The sequence below is a fragment of the Myxine glutinosa genome, chromosome 2 (genome assembly GCF_964187855.1).
Source record: "Myxine glutinosa chromosome 2, kmMyxGlut1.1, whole genome shotgun sequence".
Taxonomy (NCBI): domain Eukaryota; kingdom Metazoa; phylum Chordata; class Myxini; order Myxiniformes; family Myxinidae; genus Myxine; species Myxine glutinosa.
In genome coordinates this window covers 266,857,675-266,877,131 of record NC_136262.1, presented here as the reverse complement: position 1 = coordinate 266,877,131, position 19,457 = coordinate 266,857,675, and the positions used below count along the sequence as shown (strand labels likewise).

At 44.1% G+C, this 19,457-nt stretch overlaps 1 protein-coding gene across 1 annotated transcript in view; it reads left to right on the top strand.

The window, feature by feature from the left end:
* CPLX1 (complexin 1) overlaps positions 1 to 19,457 on the top strand; it is a 62,303-nt gene that overhangs the window by 38,506 nt on the left and 4,340 nt on the right. The gene's annotated exons all lie outside the window — the stretch shown is intronic.

Genomic DNA, 19,457 nt, shown 5'->3' with positions numbered 1-19,457 from the left:
AACACCTCACCACCACGTAATTCAAAACACCACCACCAAGTAATTCAAAACACCTCACCACCACGTAATTCAAAACACCGCACCACCACGTAATTCAAAACACCGCACCACCACGTAATTCAAAACACCTCACCACCACGTAATTCAAAACACCTCACCACCACGTAATTCAAAACACCTTACCACCACGTAATTCAAAACACCTCACCACCACGTAATTCAAAACACCTTACCACCACGTAATTCAAAACACCTCACCACCACGTAATTTAAAACACCTTACCACCACGTAATTCAAAACACCTCACCACCACGTAATTCAAAACACCTTACCACCACGTAATTCAAAACACCTCACCACCACGTAATTCAAAACACCTCACCACCACGTAATTCAAAACACCTCACCACCACGTAATTCAAAACACCTCACCACCACGTAATTCAAAACACCTCACCACCACGTAATTCAAAACACCACCACCAAGTAATTCAAAACACCTCACCACCACGTAATTCAAAACACCTCACCACCACAAAATTAAAAACACCTCACCACCACAAAATTAAAAACACCTCACAGCCACGAAATTAAAAACACCTCACCACCACAAAATTAAAAACACCTCACCACCACGAAATTAAAAACACCTCACAGCCATAAAACACGTAATAAAAACACCTCACCACCACAAAATTAAAAACACCTCACAGCCATAAAACACGTAATAAAAACACCTCACCACCACGAAATTAAAAACACCTCACAACCATAAAAGACGTAATAAAAACACGTCACAGCCACGAAATTAAAAACACCTCACCACCACGTCATTTAAAAATACCTCACCACCACGTAATTCAAAACACCTCACCACCACATAATTCAAAACACCTCACCACCAAGTAATTCAAAACACCTCACCACCAAGTAATTCAAAACACCTCACCACCAAGTAATTCAAAACACCTCACCACCAAGTAATTCAAAACACCTCACCACCAAGTAATTCAAAACACCTCACCACCAAGTAATTCAAAACACCTCACCACCAAGTAATTCAAAACACCTCACCACCAAGTAATTCAAAACACCTCACCACCACGTAATTCAAAACACCACCACCAAGTAATTCATAACACCTCACCACCACGTAATTCAAAACACCACCACCAAGTAATTCATAACACCTCACCACCACGTAATTCAAAACACCTCACCACCATGTAATTCAAAACACCTCACCACCACGTAATTCAAAACACCTCACCACCACGTAATTCAAAACACCACCACCAAGTAATTCATAACACCTCACCACCATGTAATTCAAAACACCTCACCACCACGTAATTCAAAACACCTCACCACCACGTAATTCAAAACACCTCACCACCACGTAATTCAAAACACCACCACCAAGTAATTCATAACACCTCACCACCATGTAATTCAAAACACCTCACCACCACGTAATTCAAAACACCTCACCACCACGTAATTCAAAACACCACCACCAAGTAATTCAAAACACCTCACCACCACGTAATTCAAAACACCGCACCACCACGTAATTCAAAACACCGCACCACCACGTAATTCAAAACACCGCACCACCACGTAATTCAAAACACCTCACCACCACGTAATTCAAAACACCTCACCACCACGTAATTCAAAACACCTTACCACCACGTAATTCAACACACCTCACCACCACGTAATTCAAAACACCTCACCACCACGTAATTCAAAACACCTCACCACCACGTAATTTAAAACACCTTACCACCACGTAATTCAAAACACCTCACCACCACGTAATTCAAAACACCTTACCACCATGTAATTCAAAACACCTCACCACCACGTAATTCAAAACACCTCACCACCACGTAATTCAAAACACCTCACCACCACGTAATTCAAAACACCTCACCACCACGTAATTCAAAACACCTCACCACCACGTAATTCAAAACACCTCGCCACCACGTAATTCAAAACACCTCACCACCACGTAATTCAAAACACCTCACCACCACGTAATTCAAAACACCTCACCACCACGTAATTCAAAACACCTCACCACCACGTAATTCAAAACACCTCACCACCACGTAATTCAAAACACCTCACCACCACGTAATTCAAAACACCTCACCACCAAGTAATTCAAAACACCTCACCACCACGTAATTCAAAACACCTCACCACCAAGTAATTCAAAACACCTCACCACCGAGTAATTCAAAACACCTCACCACCAAGTAATTCAAAACACCTCACCACCAAGTAATTCAAAACACCTCACCACCAAGTAATTCAAAACACCTCACCACCAAGTAATTCAAAACACCTCACCACCAAGTAATTCAAAACACCTCACCACCAAGTAATTCAAAACACCTCACCACCAAGTAATTCAAAACACCTCACCACCAAGTAATTCAAAACACCTCACCACCAAGTAATTAAAAACACCTCACCACAAAGTAATTCAAAACACCTCACCACCACATAATTCAAAACACCTCACCACCAAGTAATTCAAAACACCTCACCACCAAGTAATTTTAAACACCTCACCACCAAGTAATTTAAAACACCTCACAGCCATAAAACACATAATAAAAACACCTCACCACCACAAAATTAAAAACACCTCACCACCACGAAATTGAAAACATCTCACAGCCATAAAACACGTAATAAAAACACCTCACCACCACAAAATTAAAAACACCTCACCACCACGAAATTATAAACACCTCACCACCACAAAATTAAAAACACCTCACCACCACAAAATTAAAAACACCTCACAGCCACGAAATTAAAAACACCTCACCACCACAAAATTAAAAACACCTCACCACCACGAAATTAAAAACACCTCACAGCCATAAAACACGTAATAAAAACACCTCACCACCACAAAATTAAAAACACCTCACAGCCATAAAACACGTAATAAAAACACCTCACCACCACAAAATTAAAAACACCTCACAACCATAAAAGACGTAATAAAAACACGTCACAGCCACGAAATTAAAAACACCTCACCACCACATCATTTAAAAATACCTCACCACCACGTAATTCAAAACACCTCACCACCACATAATTCAAAACACCTCACCACCAAGTAATTCAAAACACCTCACCACCAAGTAATTCAAAACACCTCACCACCAAGTAATTCAAAACACCTCACCACCAAGTAATTCAAAACACCTCACCACCAAGTAATTCAAAACACCTCACCACCAAGTAATTCAAAACACCTCACCACCAAGTAATTCAAAACACCTCACCACCAAGTAATTCAAAACACCTCACCACCAAGTAATTCAAAACACCTCACCACCAAGTAATTCAAAACACCTCACCACCAAGTAATTCAAAACACCTCACCACCAAGTAATTCAAAACACCTCACCACCACATAATTCAAAACACCTCACCACCAAGTAATTCAAAACACCGCACCACCAAGTAATTTAAAACACCTCACCACCAAGTAATTTAAAACACCTCACCACCAAGTAATTCAAAACACCTCACCACCAAGTAATTCAAAACACCTCACCACCAAGTAATTCAAAACACCTCACCACCAAGTAATTCAAAACACCTCACCACCACATAATTCAAAACACCTCACCACCAAGTAATTCAAAACACCGCACCACCAAGTAATTTAAAACACCTCACCACCAAGTAATTTAAAACACCTCACCACCAAGTAATTCAAAACACCTCACAGCCATAAAACACATAATAAAAACACCTCACCACCACAAAATTAAAAACACCTCACCACCACGAAATTGAAAACATCTCACAGCCATAAAACACGTAATAAAAACACCTCACCACCACAAAATTAAAAACACCTCACCACCACGAAATTGAAAACATCTCACAGCCATAAAACACGTAATAAAAACACCTCACCACCACAAAATTAAAAACACCTCACCACCACGAAATTATAAACACCTCACCACCACAAAATTAAAACACCTCACCACCACAAAATTAAAAACACCTCACAGCCACGAAATTAAAAACACCTCACCACCACGAAATTAAAAACACCTCACAGCCATAAAACACGTATTAAAAACACCTCACCACCACGAAATTAAAAACACCTCACAGCCATAGAACACGTAATAAAAACACCTCACCACCACAAAATTAAAAACACCTCACCACCACGAAATTATAAACACCTCACCACCACAAAATTAAAAACACCTCACCACCACAAAATTAAAAACACCTCACAGCCACGAAATTAAAAACACCTCACCACCACGAAATTAAAAACACCTCACAGCCATAAAACACGTATTAAAAACACCTCACCACCACGAAATTAAAAACACCTCACAGCCATAAAACACGTAATAAAAACACCTCACCACCACGAAATTAAAAACACCTCACAACCATAAAAGACGTAATAAAAACACGCCACAGCCATAAAACACGTAATAAAAACACCTCACCACCACGAAATTAAAAACACCTCACAACCATAAAAGACGTAATAAAAACACGTCACAGCCACGAAATTAAAAACACCTCACCACTACGTCATTTAAAAATACCTCACCACCACGTAATTAAAAACACCTCACCACCACATAATTCCAAACACCTCATCATCAACTAATTCAAAACACCTCACCACCAGGTAATTTAAAACACCTCACCATCCCGAAATTGAAAACCCCTCATAGCCATAAAACACGGAATAAAAACACCTCACAGCTACGAAATAAAAAACACCTCACCACCACGAAATTCAAAACACCTCACCACCACGTAATTCCAAACACCTCATCACCAACTAATTCAAAACACCTCACCACTACATAATTCAAAACACCTCACCACTACATAATTCAAAACACCTCACCACCACGTAATTCCAAACACCTCATCACCAACTAATTACCACGTGATTCAAAACACCTCACCACCATGTGATTTAAAAACACCTCACCACCACATAATTCAAAACACCTCACCACCATGTGATTTAAAAACGCCTCACCACCACATAATTCAAAATACCTCACCACCACGTGATTCAAAACCACCACAACGTTATTAAAAACACTTCAAAACCACGAAAACAAAAGTTTGAGGGAGTCGTTAAGTGACAACACAGACACTGCCCAGATGTGTCGATATATAGATAAATGACTGTACCAGAGTTGCCGTTTTGTCATGGTTTAAACCAATCATAATTCAAACAATTATTTTGCACAAATGTATTTGTAATATACGTGATATCACATTTTATAAACCATTGAAGTTGAAAAAAAAAAAATTCCCAACAAAAATTCAAAAATAAATAAATAAAGAAAATTGGAACATTTTTCAAACAAATACCCTTAGGACATACCGACGGGAGAGATATGTGCATACCAGAAGTTTGGTACGATTTCACAAAAGTTTGAGAAAGTAGTTCAGTGACAACACAACACGACACAACACAACACAGACATATATATATATATATATATATATATATATATATATATATATATATATATATATATATATATATATATATATAGTGTTACGGTTTTTAGAACCTTCACTTTGTAAATTTTAGTAAATGTTCCCTTATAAATGATCCCCTGTAAATATCCCCCTTTGTAAAGGTCGCACCCTCGCTAGGCCATGTACAACACGTAGCAAACCATAGATTCTTCTTTAGTTATTTCATTAGTATGTGTTTCAGTTAAGGATCTGTTCCCAATAGTTGAATCTACGTTGCATTAATCAAATAAGATAGGCCCCGTTCAATATCCCCAATCATCTCCTGCTCTTCAAAGTGCAGTAGCAGTAGGGCAGCTTACGCTGCCCCTTGTCTTGGTTCGATAGATGGCCCCAAGCCGCCATTGAACATGCGGTCTCAGGCCGAGGAAAAAGGGGGCGGGACACAAGAACAAGGTGTGGCACGTCAACTCACCATCAGAGGTGGAGCCAGCGAGCTCTCGCCAGCCAACCAGGTCCGAGGTAAGCCGACCGGTAGGCGTGTCATAGGAGCTGGTGGCTGGATACAAGAACGCCATATCAAAGCGGCTGCAAGAGACTGCTTTAAGAGAGAGAGAGGAGAGATGAGTGCGAAGGTCCGAGGTGCAAGAGGAGAACACGCTGAATCGTAAGCCAGGAGAGTGGGTCCGTTGGCAACGACAATCTCGCCATATATTCACATTGTCAGACCGCGTGAAACTAATACGTGCAGCTGCCGCCGGGTTTCGCCTCAAGCCCGGAGCGTGGACTGGAGCGGACCTCGACGCTGTGCATTTGCCCGGACCTTCCTGCCCTGCCATTGGCTTGGACCTTCTCCTCCTTCCAGCCATTCCTTCCTGCCAGTCCCTATTCGTGTGAGTCTGTTTGTTCTGTTTGGGGCGTATGATAATATAAGACTGTTTTAAGGCTGCCCTGTGTACCTGCTTCTTCCTCTCCTTGTAAATGCCGTTCTTTCGTTTCCTCTTCATTTCGTGTACATAATTAATAAATATCTGTTATTCCTTTACTTTGGTTTCTTCTTCCCCCGATCGCTTTAGTCCCTTCCCAATTGAGTACCTGTGGTGCGATTTGGCCAACCGCTATAGTCGGGTTTAGTCCTTTTGTTAACGGCCTGAGTCGTGGCTCGCTTCGCTCGGCGTGTCCATTACAGCCGCGGCTCGGGCGGGGCTCATTTCCTCGCTTACCGGAAGGCGCTGGTAATTAGGTAGTAGGACGGATTGGGCTTACAACCCGACTCACCGCTGACCGGAAGTGACGTCATCGCTCCGGGACTCGGACGGCCAGTGTGATAGACGAGGGGATTAAACCCCCCTCGGTAAGGGGAGTGCTGAAACCGAGATCCGTAACTATATATATATATATGTGTGTGTGTGTGTGTTTCTTTTTTCTGATCTCTCAGCAAAATGGGATTTTGATTATACATGCAGCTGCTGGGGGAAGGAAAATGCAGGATCACCTGCTTTGGCTCTATCAAAGTGGATGGAAATGCCCTCAGTAGTTTAACCTCTCTCTGGATGTCTTTGTGAAAACGAGCACGTACTCCAGACTTGGCAGGAGCCCGTTGGCCTCGCATGCTGGAGATCACTTATCCTCTGCAGGTCCTCCTCACCCTTTGTTACCGCGTTCCGCCAACCTACGAGGAGGCTCAAGAGAAAGTGTAATTGGACTTTTTGCTGAGAGTTAAAGTGCGTTAAAGTTGAGCTATAGACAGGCCCCAGCAAACCCTGCGCCCTGGCCCTGCAGAGCCTGCTCCCTGGCCCTGCTCTGGCCTTGCGGAACCTGCGCCCTGGCCCTGCAGAGCCTGCTCCCTGGCTCACCGGATGTTGAGAGTTTGTAACCCCGAGTTTGAGAGTTTATAACCCCGAGTTTGAGAGTTTGTAACCCCGAGTTTGAGAGTTTGTAACCCCGAGTTTGAGACTCTCATGAGTAATTGTAAAAAGTAAGAGATCACGTCAAGTTTGTACATTTTCTGCACCTGCCCGGGTGCTGTGCTCACCATTTCATTTGAGAGATTCGCAGATGTTAGGATTGTGTATTTTGTGGTGGTTATAGTTTGGTGAGGTATGAGTTGGTGAGCCAAATGGTGGCTTGGTGAGTCGACAATCCCACGGGTCTCTATCCAAGTGCACCTTGTGTTGGATGAGTCTGACTAATTCTCACAATTGCTCGAATGTCCATGATTCAAATGGGTGGGTGATTTAGGTATCCATCTTGGGATTGTGTGGATTGGGATTGGTTTAGGTATCTGTGGCCTGTGGGGATTGGTTTAGGTATCTGTGGCCTGTGGGATTGGTTTAGGTATCCATCTTGCGATTGTGTGGATTGGGATTGGTTTAGGTATTCATCTTGGGATTGTGTGGATTGGGATTGGTTTAGGTATCCATCTTGGGATTGTGTGGATTGGGATTGGTTTAGGTATCTATCTTGGGATTGTGTGGATTGGGATTGGTTTAGGTATTCATCTTGGGATTGTGTGGATTGGGATTGGTTTAGGTATTCATCTTGGGATTGTGTGGATTGGGATTGGTTTAGGTATCCATCTTGGGATTGTGTGGATTGGGATTGGTTTAGGTATTCATCTTGGGATTGTGTGGATTGGGATTGGTTTAGGTATCCATCTTGCGATTGTGTGGATTGGGATTGGTTTAGGTATTCATCTTGGGATTGTGTGGATTGGGATTGGTTTAGGTATCCATCTTGCGATTGTGTGGATTGGGATTGGTTTAGGTATTCATCTTGGGATTGTGTGGATTGGGATTGGTTTCGGTATTCATCTTGGGATTGTGTGGATTGGGATTGGTTTAGGTATTCATCTTGGGATTGTGTGGATTGAGATTGGTTTCGGTATTCATCTTGGGATTGTGTGGATTGGGATTGGTTTCGGTATTCATCTTGGGATTGTGTGGATTGGGATTTGTTTAGGTATTCATCTTGGGATTGTGTGGATTGGGATTTGTTTAGGTATTCATCTTGGGATTGTGTGGATTGGGATTGGTTTCGGTATCTATCTTGGGATTGTGTGGATTGGGATTGGTTTCGGTATTCATCTTGGGATTGTGTGGATTGGGATTGGTTTAGGTATTCATCTTGGGATTGTGTGGATTGGGATTTGTTTAGGTATTCATCTTGGGATTGTGTGGATTGGGATTGGTTTCGGTATCTATCTTGGGATTGTGTGGATTGGGATTGGTTTCGGTATCTATCTTGGGATTGTGTGGATTGGGATTGGTTTCGGTATCTATCTTGAGATTGTGTGGATTGGGATTTGTTTAGGTATTCATCTTGGGATTGTGTGGATTGGGATTGGTTTCGGTATCTATCTTGGGATTGTGTGGATTGGGATTGGTTTCGGTATTCATCTTGGAATTGTGTGGATTGGGATTGGTTTAGGTATTCATCTTGGGATTGTGTGGATTGGGATTGGTTTCGGTATCTATCTTGGGATTGTGTGGATTGGGATTGGTTTCGGTATCTATCTTGAGATTGTGTGGATTGGGATTTGTTTAGGTATTCATCTTGGGATTGTGTGGATTGGGATTGGTTTCGGTATCTATCTTGGGATTGTGTGGATTGGGATTGGTTTAGGTATTCATCTTGGAATTGTGTGGATTGGGATTGGTTTAGGTATCTATCTTGGGATTGTGTGGATTGAGATTGGTTTCGGTATTCATCTTGGAATTGTGTGGATTGGGATTGGTTTAGGTATTCATCTTGGAATTGTGTGGATTGGGATTGGTTTAGGAATTCATCTTGGAATTGTGTGGATTGGGATTGGTTTAGGTATCTATCTTGGGATTGTGTGGATTGAGATTGGTTTAGGTATTCATCTTGGAATTGTGTGGATTGGGATTGGTTTAGGTATTCATCTTGGGATTGTGTGGATTGGGATTGGTTTAGGTATTCATCTTGGGATTGTGTGGATTGGGATTGGTTTAGGTATTCATCTTGGGATTGTGTGGATTGGGATTGGTTTAGGTATCTCTCTTGGGATTGTGTGGATTGGGATTGGTTTAGGTATCTCTCTTTGGATTGTGTGGATTGGGATTGGTTTACGTATCTATCTTTGGATTGTGTGGATTGGGATTGGTTTAGGTATCTCTCTTGGGATTGTGTGGATTGGGATTGGTTTACGTATCTGTCTTGGGATTGTGTGGATTGAGATTGGTTTTGGTATCAGTGGACTGTGGGGATTGGTTTAGGTATTCATCTTGGGATTGTGCGGATTAGGATTGGTTTCGGTATCTGTCTTTGGATTGTGTGGATTGAGATTGGTTTTGGTATCGGTGGACTGTGGGGATTGGTTTAGGTATCTGTCTTTGGATTGTGTGGATTGAGATTGGTTTTGGTATCGGTGGACTGTGGGGATTGGTTTACGTATCTGTCTTGGGATTGTGTGGATTGAGATTGGTTTTGGTATCGGTGGACTGTGGGGATTGGTTTAGGTATCTATCTTGGGATTGTGTGGATTAGGATTGGTTTCGGTATCTATCTTGGGATTGTGTGGATTGGGATTGGTTTAGGTATCTGTCTTGGGATTGTGTGGATTGGGATTGGTTTAGGTATCTATCTTTGGATTGTGTGGATTGGGATTGGTTTAGGTATCTCTCTTGGGATTGTGTGGATTGGGATTGGTTTACGTATCTGTCTTGGGATTGTGTGGATTGAGATTGGTTTTGGTATCAGTGGACTGTGGGGATTGGTTTAGGTATTCATCTTGGGATTGTGCGGATTAGGATTGGTTTCGGTATCTGTCTTTGGATTGTGTGGATTGAGATTGGTTTTGGTATCGGTGGACTGTGGGGATTGGTTTAGGTATCTGTCTTTGGATTGTGTGGATTGAGATTGGTTTTGGTATCGGTGGACTGTGGGGATTGGTTTACGTATCTGTCTTGGGATTGTGTGGATTGAGATTGGTTTTGGTATCGGTGGACTGTGGGGATTGGTTTAGGTATCTGTCTTTGGATTGTGTGGATTGAGATTGGTTTCGGTATCTGTCTTGGGATTGTGTGGATTGGGATTGGTTTACGTATCTGTCTTGGGATTGTGTGGATTGAGATTGGTTTAGGGATCTATCTTGGGATTGTGTGGATTAGGATTGGTTTCGGTATCTATCTTGGGATTGTGTGGATTGGGATTGGTTTAGGTATCTATCTTGGGATTGTGTGGATTGAGATTGGTTTCGGTATCTGTCTTGGGATTGTGTGGATTGGGATTGGTTTCGGTATCTATCTTGGGATTGTGTTGATTAGGATTGGTTTTGGTATCGGTGGACTGTGGGGATTGGTTTAGGTATCTGTCTTGGGATTGTGTGGATTAGGATTGGTTTCGGTATCTGTCTTGGGATTGTGTGGATTGAGATTGGTTTCGGTATCTGTCTTGGGATTGTGTGGATTGGGATTGGTTTCGGTATCTATCTTGGGATTGTGTGGATTGAGATTGGTTTTGGTATCTATCTTGGGATTGTGTGGATTGGGATTGGTTTCGGTATCTATCTTGGGATTGTGTGGATTGAGATTGGTTTCGGTATCTGTCTTGGGATTGTGTGGATTGGGATTGGTTTCGGTATCTACCTTGGGGTTGTGTGGATTGGGATTGGTTTCGGTATCTATCTTGGGATTGTGTGGATTGGGATTGGTTTCGGTATCTATCTTGGGATTGTGTGGATTGGGATTGGTTTCAGTATCTATCTTGGGATTGTGTGGATTGAGATTGGTTTCGGTATCTGTCTTGGGATTGTGTGGATTGGGATTGGTTTCGGTATCTATCTTGGGATTGTGTGGATTGGGATTGGTTTCGGTATCTATCTTGGGGTTGTGTGGATTGGGATTGGTTTCGGTATCTATCTTGGGATTGTGTGGATTGGGATTGGTTTCGGTATCTATCTTGGGATTGTGTGGATTGAGATTGGTTTCGGTATCTATCTTGGGATTGTGTGGATTGGGATTGGTTTCGGTATCTATCTTGGGATTGTGTGGATTGGGATTGGTTTCGCTATCTATCTTGGGATTGTGTGGATTGGGATTGGTTTCGGTATCTATCTTGGGATTGTGTGGATTGAGATTGGTTTCGGTATCTATCTTGGGATTGTGTGGATTGGGATTGGTTTAGGTATCTGTCTTGGGATTGTGTGGATTGAGATTGGTTTCGGTATCTATCTTGGGATTGTGTGGATTGGGATTGGTTTCGCTATCTATCTTGGGATTGTGTGGATTGGGATTGGTTTAGGTATCTGTCTTGGGATTGTGTGGATTGGGATTGGTTTCGCTATCTATCTTGGGATTGTGTGGATTGGGATTGGTTTAGGTATCTGTCTTGGGATTGTGTGGATTGAGATTGGTTTCGGTATCTATCTTGGGATTGTGTGGATTGAGATTGGTTTCGGTATCTGTCTTGGGATTGTGTGGATTGAGATTGGTTTAGGTATCTATCTTGGGATTGTGTGGATTGGGATTGGTTTCGGTATCTATCTTGGGATTGTGTGGATTGGGATTGGTTTCGGTATCTATCTTGGGATTGTGTGGATTGGGATTCGTTTAGGTATTCATCTTGGGATTGTGTGGATTGGGATTCGTTTAGGTATCTATCTTGGGATTGTGTGGATTGGGATTGGTTTCGGTATCTATCTTGGGATTGTGTGGATTGAGATTGGTTTCGGTATCTATCTTGGGATTGTGTGGATTGGGATTGGTTTCGGTATCTATCTTGGGATTGTGTGGATTGGGATTCGTTTAGGTATCTGTCTTGGGATTGTGTGGATTGGGATTGGTTTCGGTATCTATCTTGGGATTGTGTGGATTGAGATTGGTTTCGGTATCTGTCTTGGGATTGTGTGGATTGGGATTCGTTTAGGTATCTATCTTGGGATTGTGTGGATTGGGATTGGTTTCGGTATCTATCTTGGGATTGTGTGGATTGGGATTGGTTTCGGTATCTATCTTGGGATTGTGTGGATTGGGATTGGTTTCGGTATCTATCTTGGGATTGTGTGGATTGGGATTGGTTTCGGTATCTATCTTGAGATTGTGTGGATTGGGATTGGTTTCGGTATCTATCTTGGGATTGTGTGGATTGGGATTGGTTTAGGTATCTATCTTGGGATTGTGTGGATTGGGATTGGTTTACGTATCTATCTTGGGATTGTGTGGATTGGGATTGGTTTCGGTATCTATCTTGGGATTGTGTGGATTGGGATTGGTTTCGGTATCTATCTTGGGATTGTGTGGATTGAGATTGGTTTCGGTATCTGTCTTGGGATTGTGTGGATTGGGATTCGTTTAGGTATCTATCTTGGGATTGTGTGGATTGGGATTGGTTTCGGTATCTATCTTGGGATTGTGTGGATTGGGATTGGTTTCGGTATCTATCTTGGGATTGTGTGGATTGGGATTGGTTTCGGTATCTATCTTGAGATTGTGTGGATTGGGATTGGTTTCGGTATCTATCTTGGGATTGTGTGGATTGGGATTGGTTTAGGTATCTATCTTGGGATTGTGTGGATTGGGATTGGTTTACGTATCTATCTTGGGATTGTGTGGATTGGGATTGGTTTCGGTATCTATCTTGGGATTGTGTGGATTGGGATTGGTTTCGGTATCTATCTTGGGATTGTGTGGATTGAGATTGGTTTCGGTATCTGTCTTGGGATTGTGTGGATTGGGATTCGTTTAGGTATCTATCTTGGGATTGTGTGGATTGGGATTGGTTTCGGTATCTATCTTGGGATTGTGTGGATTGAGATTGGTTTCGGTATCTATCTTGGGATTGTGTGGATTGAGATTGGTTTCGGTATCTATCTTGGGATTGTGTGGATTGGGATTCGTTTAGGTATCTATCTTGGGATTGTGTGGATTGGGATTGGTTTCGGTATCTATCTTGGGATTGTGTGGATTGAGATTGGTTTCGGTATCTATCTTGGGATTGTGTGGATTGAGATTGGTTTCGGTATCTATCTTGGGATTGTGTGGATTGAGATTGGTTTCGGTATCTATCTTGGGATTGTGTGGATTGGGATTCGTTTAGGTATCTATCTTGGGATTGTGTGGATTGGGATTGGTTTCGGTATCTATCTTGGGATTGTGTGGATTGGGATTGGTTTCGGTATCTATCTTGGGATTGTGTGGATTGGGATTGGTTTCGGTATCTATCTTGAGATTGTGTGGATTGGGATTGGTTTCGGTATCTATCTTGGGATTGTGTGGATTGGGATTGGTTTCGGTATCTATCTTGGGATTGTGTGGAATGGGATTGGTTTCGGTATCTGTCTTGGGATTGTGTGGATTGGGATTCGTTTAGGTATCTGTCTTGGGATTGTGTGGATTGGGATTGGTTTTGGTATCGGTGGACTGTGGGGATTGGTTTAGGTATCTGTCTTGGGATTGTGTGGATTGGGATTCGTTTTGGTATCGGTGGATTGTGGGGATTGGTTTAGGTATCTGTCTTGGGATTGTGTGGATTGGGATTAGTTTTGGTATCTGTGGCCTGTGGGGATTGGGATTGGTTTCGGTATCTGTCTTGGGATTGTGTGTATTGGGATTGGTTTAGGCATCTGTGGCCTGTGGGGATTGGGATTGGTTTAGGTATCTGTGGCCTGTGGGGATTGGGATTGGTTTAGGTATCTGTGGCCTGTGGGGATTGGGATTGGTTTCGGTATCTATCTTGGGATTGTGTGGATTGGGATTGGTTTCGGTATCTATCTTGGGATTGTGTGGATTGAGATTGGTTTCGGTATCTATCTTGGGATTGTGTGGATTGGGATTGGTTTCGGTATCTATCTTGGGATTGTGTGGAATGGGATTGGTTTCGGTATCTGTCTTGGGATTGTGTGGATTGGGATTCGTTTAGGTATCTGTCTTGGGATTGTGTGGATTGGGATTGGTTTTGGTATCGGTGGACTGTGGGGATTGGTTTAGGTATCTGTCTTGGGATTGTGTGGATTGGGATTCGTTTTGGTATCGGTGGATTGTGGGGATTGGTTTAGGTATCTGTCTTGGGATTGTGTGGATTGGGATTAGTTTTGGTATCTGTGGCCTGTGGGGATTGGGATTGGTTTCGGTATCTGTCTTGGGATTGTGTGTATTGGGATTGGTTTAGGCATCTGTGGCCTGTGGGGATTGGGATTGGTTTAGGTATCTGTGGCCTGTGGGGATTGGGATTGGTTTAGGCATCTGTGGCCTGTGTGGATTGGGATTGGTTTAGGTATCTGTCTTGGGATTGTGTGGATTGGGATTGGTTTCGGTATTCATCTTGGGATTGTGTGGATTGGGATTGGTTTCTGTATCTGTCTTGGGATTGTGTGGATTGGGATTGGTTTAGGTATTCATCTTGGGATTGTGTGGATTGGGATTGGTTTAGGTATTCATCTTGGGATTGTGTGGATTGGGATTGGTTTCGGTATTCATCTTGGGATTGTGTGGATTGGGATTGGTTTCGGTATTCATCTTGGGATTGTGTGGATTGGGATTGGTTTCGGTATCTATCTTGGGATTGTGTGGATTGGGATTGGTTTAGGTATCTGTCTTGGGATTGTGTGGATTGGGATTGGTTTCGGTATCTGTCTTGGGATTGTGTGGATTGGGATTGGTTTAGGTATTCATCTTGGGATTGTGTGGATTGGGATTGGTTTAGGTATTCATCTTGGGATTGTGTGGATTGGGATTGGTTTCGGTATCTATCTTGGGATTGTGTGGATTGGGATTGGTTTAGGTATTCATCTTGGGATTGTGTGGATTGGGATTCGTTTAGGTATCTGTCTTGGGATTGTGTGGATTGGGATTGGTTTCGGTATCTGTCTTGGGATTGTGTGGATTGGGATTGGTTTCGGTATCTATCTTGGGATTGTGTGGATTGGGATTGGTTTTGGTATCTGTCTTGGGATTGTGTGGATTGGGATTGGTTTAGGTATCTGTCTTGGGATTGTGTGGATTGGGATTGGTTTAGGTATCTGTCTTGGGATTGTGTGGATTGGGATTGGTTTCGGTATCTGTCTTGGGATTGTGTGGATTGGGATTGGTTTCGGTATCTATCTTGGGATTGTGTGGATTGGGATTGGTTTCGGTATCTGTCTTGGGATTGTGTGGATTGGGATTGGTTTTGGTATCTGTCTTGGGATTGTGTGGATTAGGATTGGTTTAGGTATCTATCTTGGGATTGTGTGGATTGGGATTGGTTTTGGTATCTGTCTTGGGATTGTGTGGATTAGGATTGGTTTAGGTATCTGTGGCCTGTGGGGATTGGGATTGGTTTTGGTATCTGTGGCCTGTGGGGATTGGTTTAGGTATCTGTGGCCTGTGGGGATTGGGATTGGTTTAGGTATCTGTGGCCTGTGGGGATTGGGATTGGTTTAGGTATCTGTGGCCTGTGGGGATTGGGATTGGTTTAGGTATCTGTCTTGGGATTGTGTGGATTGGGATTGGTTTAGGTATCTGTGGCCTGTGGGGATTGGGATTGGTTTAGGTATCTGTGGCCTTTGGGGATTGGGATTGGTTTAGGTATCTGTGGCTTGTGGGGATTGGGATTGGTTTAGGTATCTGTGGCCTGTGGGGATTGGGATTGGTTTAGGTATCTGTGGCCTGTGGGGATTGGGATTGGTTTTGGTATCTGTGGCCTGTGGGGATTGGGATTGGTTTAGGTATCCGTGGCCTGTGGGGATTGGGATTGGTTTAGGTATCTGTGGCCTGTGGGGATTGGGATTGGTTTAGGTATCCGTGGCCTGTGGGGATTGGTTTTGGTATCTGTGGCCTGTGGGGATTGGGATTGGTTTAGGTATCCGTGGCCTGTGGGGATTGGTTTTGGTATCTGTGGCCTGTGGGGATTGGGATTGGTTTAGGTATCCGTGGCCTGTGGGGATTGGTTTAGGTATCTGTGGCTTGTGGGGATTGGGATTGGTTTTGGTATCTGTGGCCTGTGGGGATTGGGATTGGTTTCGGTATCTGTGGCCTGTGGGGATTGGTTTAGGTATCTGTGGCTTGTGGGGATTGGGATTGGTTTCGGTATCTGTGGCCTGTGGGGATTGGGATTGGTTTCGGTATCTGTGGCCTGTGGGGATTGGGATTGGTTTCGGTATCTGTGGCCTGTGGGGATTGGGATTGGTTTAGGTATCTGTGGCCTGTGGGGATTGGGATTGGTTTCGGTATCTGTGGTGGGATTTTGTTCTTCTTCCTCCTATAATAATACTGTAATTATTGTTCATATGATTTTCCATGCGAGACGTGCATTCACTCTGTTCTGGATGGTTTTCCTACATTATACAAACCCCGTGAGATCCTATTTTCCAGCACCAAGAGTGTTTGCTAAGCTTTCAGCCCCTAAAGAAAGGCTTTTATGTTTACGTAATGGTATGGATTCCCGACCGAAGCTGCTCCTTCAAATGTGCATCCTCCATGGGGTCTGCACATCCGATTTTCCCAAAGTGGCTCTGCAGGGAGGAATGGCGGTGGGGGCGCACCGTCCAGAGGCTACTTGGAACCACTTGGATGTGATGTCATGTCGTAGATGTTTATCGTGAGATGGAGATGAAGGGGTGCACTGTACATTTGTATCCAGCCCCGTGTGCCTGCCAGCTCTGCACCAGGATTGCAATATAATGATCCCACAGGCCGTCATCATTGTGGACGTGCCTCTGCCCACTGTCTTGCGGACTAGGATCTCCGTCTTCGTGCCGGACACGTCCATCCGCAGTCTCCACGTGGTCGCGTACCAAGTGCGTGGATATTGTGTGTGGATGGAAATGCTGAAGATGAAGAGTCTGCATAGATGTCTTGTGACCGATGTGAAGGTCAAAGTACGGCTTGAAGGCATAAAAAGAAGTGGAAACATAATTTTGACATCCACCTTTGTGAAATGTCCTCTTATCCAGCTCTTCTGAACTGATGGAGAAGAGGGGAAGATGAGACCTTGACGTTGCCTCAATGTCCATGTGCATGAATAGTTCATTCCGCACTTGGATCTTGAGGGGACACTTGGATCTTGAGGGGACACTTGGATCTTGAGGGGACACTTGGATCTTGAGGGGACACTTGGATCTTGAGGGGACACTTGGATCTTGAGGGGACACTTGGATCTTGAGGGGACACTTGGATCTTGAGGGGACATGGCTGAAGCCTTGGATGTTGAGGGGACACTTGGATATTGAGGGGACACTTGGATCTTGAGGGGACACTTGGATCTTGAGGGGACACTTGGATATTGAGGGGACACTTGGATCTTGAGGGGACACGGCTGAAGCCTTGGATCTTGAGGGGACACTTGGATATTGAGGGGACACTTGGATCTTGAGGGGACACTTGGATCTTGAGGGGACACTTGGATCTTGAGGGGACACTTGGATCTTGAGGGGACACTTGGATCTTGAGGGGACACGGCTGAAGCCTTGGATCTTGAGGGGACACTTGGATCTTGAGGGGACACTTGGATCTTGAGGGGACACTTGGATCTTGAGGGGACACTTCGATCTTGAGGGGACACTTGGATCTTGAGGGGACACTTGGATCTTGAGGGGACACGGCTGAAGCCTTGGATCTTGAGGGGACACTTGGATATTGAGGGGACACTTGGATCTTGAGGGGACACTTGGATCTTGAGGGGACACTTGGATCTTGAGGGGACACTTGGATCTTGAGGGGACACGGCTGAAGCCTTGGATCTTGAGGGGACACTTGGATCTTGAGGGGACACTTGGATCTTGAGGGGACACTTGGATCTTGAGGGGACACTTGGATCTTGAGGGGACACGGCTGAAGCCTTGGATCTTGAGGGGACACTTGGATATTGAGGGGACACTTGGATCTTGAGGGGACACTTGGATCTTGAGGGGACACTTGGATCTTGAGGGGACACTTGGATCTTGAGGGGACATTTGGATCTTGAGGGGACACTTGGATCTTGAGGGGACACTTGGATCTTGAGGGGACACGGCTGAAGCCTTGGATCTTGAGGGGACACTTGGATCTTGAGGGGACACTTGGATCTTGAGGGGACACTTGGATCTTGAGGGGACACTTGGATCTTGAGGGGACACTTGGATCTTGAGGGGACTCGGCTCGAGCTGAACTCGGACATGCAGCGCGTTCCGTGGTTATCCGGCTCCGCGATGCGACTCGTCTGCAAGGATGAAAGTATGGGTCGGATCGTGAGCGATCAAATTTGGCTGATTTATCGAGAGGGCGAGCTGTATATTATCTCTGTGCTCTGCTGACATTTGCACGATCATGAGCTATTTTCGTCGAACCACAATGCCTTGAATACTCGTTAATTTCCAAATTGAAATGGCAACTGCCTCGGTGGTGTGCCGGTGTGTTCATCCGTGTGTTCATCCTCCGCCATGCCCACGGCTGGGGGCTAATGTGCTCCAGTATGACTACCGTAATTGTTCAGTTATTTTGATTTGCACACCATGAAACGGGGAAGTTAGTGGAACATTTGGCTCCAGAATAATGAAATATATTATTTAGGGGTTTAATACAGTCTGCTTTAAGAAAGCACTTGTTTCTCTTGAAGTTTTGCCAAAGATGGACACCATTGTCTTTAGGGTTGGCGGTTATCAAGGTCTGAGAGCAAAGGTTGGACGTCGGCCCAGTAGCTGACCCTGGATGAACTATTGGTGAAGTTACTATTTAGACATGTTTGATGGCGGTGTCTGTCTGAAGGACTGAGATGTCCGAGATGAGAGTCCGTCCACTTTCAGCTCCGGTACGTCTCTTTAACTCAATTTTAAATCGACTGCAATTGGGATCTGGATCCGACAGCTCGGTGGTGAGCAGGTTGCCAAATGAACTAGCATGAGACTTCGTTGGATTCTTTGTGTGAATCTCTGTGCATATCTGCCCCCCCTGGACACCATCTGCCCCCCCTGGACACCACCTGCCCCCCTGGACCTTCTAAATGATGCCTTTCC